This window comes from Microcebus murinus, chromosome 1 (assembly GCF_040939455.1).
Source record: "Microcebus murinus isolate Inina chromosome 1, M.murinus_Inina_mat1.0, whole genome shotgun sequence".
NCBI classification, from domain to species: Eukaryota; Metazoa; Chordata; class Mammalia; order Primates; family Cheirogaleidae; genus Microcebus; species Microcebus murinus.
The window spans coordinates 26,164,875-26,174,680 of record NC_134104.1 but is presented as its reverse complement, the minus strand read 5'-3'; the positions used below and the strand labels follow the sequence as shown (position 1 = coordinate 26,174,680).

Here is a 9,806-nt window from a genome sequence, read left to right as displayed (position 1 = left end):
GAGGCATTGAAGTGTGATTGTAAGTTCCTCCTGATCTGGCCACCTCAGGAGCTACCAGTGGAGATTCCAGCCCTCACTGGGACAACCAACAGCTTGGTTTCCTGAATGACTACATGGAGGGGAGTTCCCTCATAAGTTGTATATTTCATGTGACCAAGAAGTTAACCTGTGCTGTCATAAGCCACTGAGATTCTGTGGTTAATTTGTTACCACACTATAACTTTTTCTATTCTTACATAAAAATTAATTTTAGAAATTGGGTTATACCATAATAAAAAACTTTATATGTACTTGGGAGGCAGCAAGATATTTGATCTTGAAGTAGACCTAAAAAAAAAAAATTCATGTTATATAGCAGTAAAACATTTGGTAAAACTATTATGGTCAGAACTTGGAAGGCAGACCATAGGCCTAGGTAGCTTTTAGCTCCTGGGTAAGTGGGGGAAATAGAACCATAGTAGTAGATGTTAACTGATATCGGCTATGTTTGGCAAGTGTTACAAAAAGAAAAATGAATTCAGGAAAAAATTGACTTGTTTACAAGCAGAAATTAGAAGTAATAAAGAGGATCTAGAAATATGAATTCCTACAGTACTGGAAAAAAACCCACAACTGCTTCTAGACCCCATACTGTAAGCAAGGGAATTTTAAGTAATAAAAATTCAATAAAACCTTTTGCTTGACTAAAGTTGATTAAAGACTTTAAGATAACTAAAGTCCTTAAGGCAGAGAAAGTTTTAAAAGTGAGGCCTTCCCACCTGTTATAAGCTTAAGGTAGCCCCATTAAATTGAGAGAAAATGACACAGGGTTGAGAAAACAAAGAGCTCTAGGAGATTTAAGAACTAGGTATTTAAAATGTGGGTGTGGTCACTGGCATGTTGAAATGACTGGAGACAAATAGAGAAGAAGCCTCTTGAGTATTTGTGAGAATGTACTGCCAAAAGCCCACAAGCCCGGACTAAAGAAACCTTTGACTGTCTGAGGCTGAAAATGTCCTTTGTGCACAGAAGCTTGTGTGAGCGAGAAGAAGGCTGACAAAGCTATGCAGTCTTGAGGAGACTTATTTTCAGACATGGTCAAAGAAGGGAATGGAAAAAGAGACCTGTCCTATAGGGTGGAAACAGCAGCCACATCCAGGTAGGGAGACTCCACTGTGTGTGCTCAGCAAAGACATCAGGATTTAAATGGGCTGAGGTGTATGCCTCATTCTTCTCCTTTCTAAAAGCAAGCAGTATGGTAATTATCCTGTCTCTTTCATGCCTTCACTTATTGAGAGAGAGAGAGTGTGTGTGTGTGCATGTTCCTAGGGGTAGATAATTTGGCTTTTCAGTTCATAGGTCTCTGGACCAACAGAAACAACATCTGGGCTTGGCAAGAATTATTGAATTTCACCTAGATGCTCTGACTTTTGAGATTCACGCATTGATTAAATGGGCTTCAGGTCGTCTCCCATGTGGAAGTGTTGAGTATGTGTTGTAAGAAGAAAGGTGAACTGAATACTTAGTGAATAGGAGATGGGAGATTACTAATCTTTACCATAATTAATTCTTCTCCTTTTTTTGAAAAATGTCCAACATTCCCTGAAGTATGTCAGAGACATGATTTGCCAGTGAACTGTGAACAGAAAATACAGTGCTTCTCCTAAGAACAGCTGTGAGGTCTCTACCCACTTCCCTTGTTATGGCAAATGCTGAAGCCATGTGTATGTAAGATTCCAGCAAAGTCTTCCTCAGCCCAAGTCCTAGAAAATACCGTGAAGAGGAGAAATTTTCACTGACCCAAATAAGACATATATTATATGCAAGAAGATATCTTTTTGTTGTACTAAGCCATTAAGATTTGGAGTTAACAACTTTTAAAATCAACTTTGCAACAGGTTTTATATTTGAAAAGATCACATGGAATTTGTTCCAGGTGAATACTGGTGAAGACCACTTAAATTAGAAAGTAAAAGCTGCTAAGAATAAAGACTGTTTAATATAGGTTCTAGCTAGGAGAAAGCTGAGAGTTCCTAATCAGCAAATTCTGATCCCCTAACTGTATTTCATGCCCTTAGCAATTATTCCTAAATCAGAAGGGGTAAATCTTTTGATTCTAAACACATCCCATTCTTTAACATTAATCACCCCCAAAGTGTAATTAATGCCATATGTATTTTCTTTTTAGTACAAGATATTGTTTTCATCTATAATTATGGATAGGTAGAAAGCTACCTAGCACCTGATTTAATTAGGCTGGTCTCATTTTCTAAGTTAATTTATTTTTACCTAAGGACATCAGAGTAACTTGTTAAATATTTTATAAGAATCTGAATAAACAACAGTGTTTACATTAGGGAAATAAATCACTCACTAATTAAAAAGGTTCTACGGACATAAATTATGTTAGGTTTTATGTGTGGTGATGAGTCAAGAACCTCTATCCAAAATATAACTATACCGAAATATTTATTTATCTGTTTAATTATTGGTATGAACTTCAATGAAGATTGGAGTTTTATAGGAAAGTTAAATGACAGTGCTGAAAGTGGACAGTGTGCACTGAAGGAGAACATGGGAAACTGAAACTTAAGTTTTATTGGAACAAAGAAAATAAAATTAGGTAGATAAAACTGTACTTTGATGTATTTCTTAGGAAATATACACACAGATATCATTTTTGTTTCCATAAACTATCATTTCTCACTATGCTGTATATAACAATATGAGTATTGTCAAATTTTCATGTTTGCAAAGTAAAATCTGCACACAAAACTGCCTGAATTATGAACTATAGACATTCCCCCTAGGTTTTTGGTTAGGTTTACAAATGTTCAATCTTATTTTCTTATTTAAATTTAGCTATTTTCTTCAGAGTACAGTATATATTTTTATCTCTCTCTCTCTCTCAGGCAGACTTAGATCTTGCACTCGACCCTCCCATAAATATAAGACAGATGGAAATAAATAACCCACTTGAAAAGCCACTTGACTGTGAGTACTTCATTTTACGTCTTACAGGACTGGGAATGGGTCTGACTTTGAAGTCACTTCAGGAGTATATGACACTTAGAGAAAATAAATTTTTCCCCCCACTGAGCTAGAGCTCTCTGTCCTTCAAACTACATGCAACAGTAAATTTATTGATACTGCAATTGCAAGGTTGATGTTTCATTTCTAAGAAAAGAATGCTTACTACAATTGGATAATATGGTTCTCTTCTGGCCAAAGAGGCTTTTGAAAGTGTACTTCACATGGAAAAAAGAAATGTGAGTATCATTCATGTTTAGAAGTGGCTTTGTATTGCTGTTTTGCAACCTGAACTTATAAATAGCTTTAAAAATCCAATATCCATGCTAATAATGATTATGACAACACATACAAACCTTATTATTTTTTATTTCTTAAAGTACATTAATTGCAAGTCATTCCTATGTATTTCTTAATGAAGTAGAATCTTTCTTTCATTTTTATGGCACCCCACAAATTCTTAATATAATACAATAATTTCCCCTTATCCATGGTTTTGTTTTCCCACGGTCAACTGTGGTTCAAAAATATTAAATGGAAAATTCCAGAAAGAAATAATTCATAATTTTAAATTGTTCACCGTTCTGAATAACATAATGAAATCTCTTGCCATCCCATTTTGTGTAGCCCAGGACATGAATCATCCCTTTGTCTAGCATATCCAGGCTGTAAAGGCTACCCGTTCATTAGTCACTTAGTCTTGGTTATCAGATTGAGAAAACATAATATATACAAGCTGTGGTTTCAGTCATCCACTGGGCATTTTAGAACTTATCCTCCTAGGATAGGGAGGGACTACTGTAATACTGCATTGAGGATAACCCTTTGTTGTGACGATTGAAGTGAATTTCTTTGCTATAGTGATAATTAAGGCTTAATGATCCACAGAGTCTTCAAATCATTGCTAACAAAAGCAATCTCACATTGGAATTTGGAACAAAAACCCTACCACAGAAACATGCCATGGAGCTAACTTTAGGTTAAGTAGACAAAGGGTTAAAGGGTAACAGGTAAGGCAATTCTATGGCTAGAGTGCTAAATTTTCAAGGTGTTAGTATTCATGTTTATTAGATTCATCACTGATGAGCATTTTTGGGCAGATGATTGTTCTGCATCTTTACATGTTTAATGAGAAACATCTTACATCTTTATATTGCTTTTTTTTTTTTTTTTAATGACTGAGATGGTTTCACTTGGAGGGCTATATTATCTGCACTCCAAAACTCAAATAGAACATTTTAGCTGATTAATCTGAATAATGACAGTGTAAATACAAGTTAAACTTCTCTCCCTCTGTCTCTCTCAATCCAATCTTTCTGTTTAACTAGCAAAAAAAAAAGGCCAAAAAAATGGCACACTTATTTATATTTAGAAACATTATCAAAGTTAAAACAAGAGTACCAAGTGCCAGCTGTGCTGTGGACTATAAGCAATTTCTGGAACAATTAATAGAAAAAATGATTTGGTTTAATAAATTACTTGAGAGGCTCAGAATACATCTCTTAAGACTTTTTATATATTTACATAAATGAGACGTGCTAAAATTGAAGTAGTTAAAAGATGTTTATTTACTTCAGAACTCTACACCAGTAATTTACTTGATTCCGCTGAACACAGTTTGTTCTTCCTGCCCCTAGATAATAACATGTGTGCTAATCGCTCATTTTGCTGGAACACTTTAAAAATGTATTTTAGATTGCATTAGGAACTCAATTTATAGTAACTTCTTTAGATACTCAAAGCCAAGTGCAGGACTGTGATACATCTTTAAGAAATAGTGGCATTTTTGTAAAAATAACTAAAGAATCAGTAAATAGTAAACTGGAAAAAAAATTAGAGATGTTGCAATTTCTTTGCTTCCAGGAGAGATATTTACATTGCCAGATGTTCCTGACGGGCATTGAAGAAATTTAGTAGAACGTTGAAGAAAATATTTCTGACTATGAAATGAAATATGAAAAAAGAATAATCTTTCTCTTTTGTGGTGGTATTTTTAGTAGAGATGGTGGTGGTGTTAGTGGTAATAATATCTATTGAGAACTTACTATGTACCAAGCACTGCACTGAATGCTTCATATTATAGAATTCCTCATTTAATTCAGTCCTCCTTATTGAAATCCTGAAGTTCATTTTATCCTCGTTATGCAGAGGAGGAAACTGAGTCTTAGAGAACTTAATTTGTTCAAGGTCACAAAGCTAGATGGTTACTGAGCTGAGACTAGAGCAGCCAAACCCATAAATGTTACTTAAATTCTGGGAGTCTTAGATTTGTTTTCTTATGTATAATAAAGATAATAAGACCCATCTCTTATGATGCTTAGTGCCACTAAATGAGGTAACAAATGTGAAAGTACATAACACATTTAATAAATGTTATTTATCCTTTTTAATCAACTATATAGGTGTACTAAAACTCTGTCATTTATAATGTTACATTTAAATTACATGTATATTCTCTTACCAAACTGTGAGCTCTGGAAGGAGTTGGCTGGAACCATGATTTAGTCTTCCTCCTGTATCTCCAGCATCAAGTACATTGTACACCCCAGCACATTGGAAGCATGAATCAAGGTTTGTTTACTCTATGAAAAATGAATGGAGACAGGGCAGAGATACTCTCTTCTATTAAATATCATTGTTTGAAACACGATTGGATAATATTATTCTGATTTTAAAATGTGCTTACTCTTTGACTCAGAAATTTCACTTCTAAACAAGTTTCTTAAGAATATGGTGAGGCTTGTGCACCAAGATGTGTTTTCAGCTATAGTCATCACAACATTGTCTTCAATAGGGATAAATTGGAAACATTCTTATAGCCAATTTAAAAATTGTGCAACAGGCCAATAATGGAATAGTGTGGTCATTTAAAATGATGTACAAATGCACCTGTTAGTGGTGAGAGAGTCTCATGATATATTTGTTAATAAATGAAAAGCGATGGTGTTATAGTTCATCACCTTTCTAATATTCAAATATACACTATAAAAGTTTATAAGTCAAAAAATTAACAAAATGGTTATGCCTAGATAAAGAATCACAGGCTATCTTTATTTCCTCATATTTTTCTTTATTCCTCTAAAATATTTTGAGGAAAGCATTTTTATATTTGAAGAAACAGTTTATTTTGAGAGGTGAATGGAAGCATTATCAGTAACTGGACTTTTGATACAGGGCCTCAGCAGTGCATGGTATTTTAGGTTTTGAAAATCTTGAAAAAACCACACTTAAAAGAGCCATTTGGTATTATGGACTTATTTAAAACAATGCCTTTCAGGCTAGTGGCCACTTTTTTACTTTGTTAATAATTAAACAGAGGCTTTACATAGTTTATAAGATTACATGTTTTTCCTATACTTTCTGTTTACATGAGGTCAGAGATACAGAACTTTGAATCTCTGAGATAGGGAATTTGTATGGTTCGGTGATGGAGAAAGCCTCAGGATATCTGTCTTAGTCCACCTGGGCAGCTAAATAAAGTACCACAGACTTGTGGCTTATAAACAACAGAAACTTTTTGCTCACAGTTCCGGAGGCTGGGAAGTCTCAGTCAAGGCACTGGCAGATTTTATGTCTCGTGAGGGCCTATTTGCTGGTTCACAGATGGCAGCTTCTCGCCATGTCCTCACATGGCAAAAAAGGGGGCCAACCTGTTCTCTAGGGCCTCTTTTTAAAAGGCACTAATCCCATTCCTGAGGGCTCTTCCTTCATAATCTAATCATCACCCAAAGCCCCACCTCCTAACACTATCACACTGGTGATTAGGTTTCAGCTTATGAATTTTGAAGGACAAAAACATTCAGATCCTAGAAATATGTTTGAAAACTTCTCTGTTAGAGAGAACTACAGAGAACCCAAAGGTGGTTCATTCTATGGTTTTTTTAAAAAATATATGTACATATTAATATTAAAAGACTATTTCAGAGAAATATCAACAAGGGAACATCTGCTTCTAAGCAGCATGGCTGTAAGCCCATTATAGGAATGAGTTGTTTTATAAAAAGTGAAAGAAGAACTTTCATGTTCTATGTAGGGGGAGAGTAGTTTCCTGATAATTGTTGTTTGTCATAGTAGACAAAATGAGATACAGAACCATAGACCCAAGAAGAGGGCCAGTAAATATGAAAAAACGTGCATATGATGTATGAGTATATATGAGATCAAATGTGAGATCAGGATATGGGATTTTAGGAAAATCAGCCTCTTGAGGTAGCTATAAGATCATTTTTAAGTATTCATTTTTAATTTTTGGGAGTCTTAAATGATCACAAATGTGTCTTCAGTAGCAAAGGCTTCAGCAAAATTTGACAGGACTTTTTTTGTCCTTACAGGGAATGTCTTTCCTGGTTTGTTATAACCTATCATGATCTTCGCAGTTCAGCATTCCAAAACTAAGTGAAGCAACTAGAACACAGAGTGGCTGTGAACATAGCTTGGGGGAATTTTGCAACAGTAGTGGTTATCTACTACATAATTCTAGTTTTCTTGTCAAAGAGTATGATGGAAGTTTTTCTGAAATGTATTTTTCTCACAGAGGGAATTTCTATGTAAAGAATATGTAACTTAGTTTTGAGTATTATATCTGCAGAATTCAATACTGGAGAGCACCGAGACTCTTTCCTTATGTAAAATAAATAAGCTTTAGCCTATAGTAGGATCTGTGATTCTTCAGGTCCACCAAAAGTAGCTCCAGACTTTAATTTTGCAGGACACATTAAAATGAATTTTGTTACTTGAACATTTACTTTTCATATAACAGAATTCACATGCTTGGTTAAGGGAAACATATGTTGTTTATTATGTAGGTTTATCTGTTCCTGATGATATACAGCACATAAATCAAATCTAAATTAAACCAATACCACTTCTCCCCTATGCCATGATATTTGGGGACGATGTTGTTGGGTAAAGGATCATGATAAAATGTAAAATACTTTTGCTTATTGAATGTGACATGGTATATTTAGACTCCGTTGTGAGATATTCCCATTGCACTCAATAGTACCACCATTCCTGGACAGGAACTTTAGGTATTTCTATTATAAATCCTCCTGTTTATGCAGTTATTTTGCTTACCTTTTGAAATTTTTCTAGTAGTTGCATATGACCTTACAAGCAAATGGAATTTAAAAAATTAAATTGGCTCAGTAAGAGTAAGGATTTTTTGCTTATTTGGTTGGTTTTAAAATCTGGGACAGAGGGCATGACATTAATCATATACTGTATACGTTTTTAAAAGCTTGGTGGCTATTTTTATTCTTATTGTCTTCTGTGGAAAATGTTGGTATAACATTCAGATAGATGTTAGGGGATTTCTTAGGTGAAAATGGTTTATTTACTGTAATATTGAAGGAGTATGGGGAGACATCTTTGCTAGTAATTTAAAAAATTGTGTTTATTACCAAACCATTTATTTTCATATTGGGCTATATTGAAGTAAGCATTTTTGTGATAATTTTTCATGCTTTCATCCTTTATTTAATGTAGAAATATTTATCAAGCTCATAAATATAATATACTTTAAATTAAAGACCATAGGCCTGATCTCAAGGCTCTGAAATTTCCATCTTAAAGATAGACATATTGGCACAACCAACTTGTCAGATAGATTACACCTAAAGCTTACCTCAAATACTACCTTCTCTGGACAGTTTATTCATTTAGTTTGTTTTATTCATTAGCTTGTTTGCTTTTTCTTGGGCTAGAAGTTATCTTCCCTGTCTGTCAACTTTTAAGATTTTTTTTTTTTTATCTGTGTTTGTTTGCAAGTAACAGGTTCATTCAGATTACCTCAAAGTAAAAGGGAGATTCTTATGAGAGTTCTTAGTGCCTGGAATCTAAGAATGAGTTCTTAGGTCTTAGAATGAGTTCTTAGGGTTATGGTCACCAACTCCTTCCAAACTGCTACAAAAGGAATTAATTCATCTTTTTTATGGAAGAAAAAATCAAACACCACAAGTACTCTTAATAAATTGGAACTGATTGGCACACAAGTGCACAGAGGGAGGAAGTTATTCATTGGAAAGCAAGCAGTGGGGGAGGGGGAAAATGGAGGAGCAGCCCCCCCCCCCCCGCAATGAGTACAATGAACACTATTTGGATGATGGGCACATTTATAGCCCTGACTCAAGCCATTTGTACCCTCTTAATATTTTGAAATGAAAAAAGGTGTCTTAGCGCCTGGAAATGGAATATCCTGAGGAGTAAAACAGGTGTTCCAGCATCTTCTGCAACATGTGCTGGGCTCAGAGCTCTCTCTACTTGCATTTCTGTTCCCCCTCCCCTCTCTCTCTCTCTGCCTAGCATGACCCTTGGTGAACCTGGTTGCTCAACTTCTCTAAATCACCTCTTACTACCCCCACTGCTACGTTTCTTGGCTTTAATTCCCTGTGTAAGACTGTCACTTTACTTTCCACGCCAGCTCCGCTGCAGGGGTTATGGCAAGCCTGTGGAATGCTTCATGACATTTGTCCTGTAGTTTCCACTCATAATTGGCTTTTGGGTAAGCAAGACCATAATGAATATTTTGTTATTCTGAGTGTATAATAAGCAAAAGGTGAGTTTTTAAAATCCTTACTAAAAAATAAAGTGTTTAGGATTTCTGTTTCTATTAAAGATTGTCAGAAAGCTGGAGAAAAGGCCATAATGATTAGTCAAAATGGGTTAATGTCTACTATCCTTTGAAACACAAATGCAAGTATTTTTGCCTGAATAATTACCAAGATACTTAATGTATCAGAAAACTTTATGTTGTGAAAACATGGAAAATTGATCCAATGAACTTCTGTTTAGTCTTC

The 9,806-nt window shown here is 34.9% G+C and overlaps 1 long non-coding RNA gene across 1 annotated transcript in view; it reads left to right on the top strand.

Annotated features, from left to right (window-relative positions):
* Nucleotides 1-987: 987 nt before the first annotated feature.
* LOC105883106 (uncharacterized) overlaps nt 988-9,806 on the top strand; it is a 620,369-nt gene continuing 611,550 nt past the window's right edge. The window contains exons 1-2 of the long non-coding RNA XR_012918558.1: nt 988-1,138; nt 2,892-2,973. This is a non-coding gene — a long non-coding RNA (uncharacterized LOC105883106). The remainder of the gene's footprint in view (nt 1,139-2,891; nt 2,974-9,806) is intronic.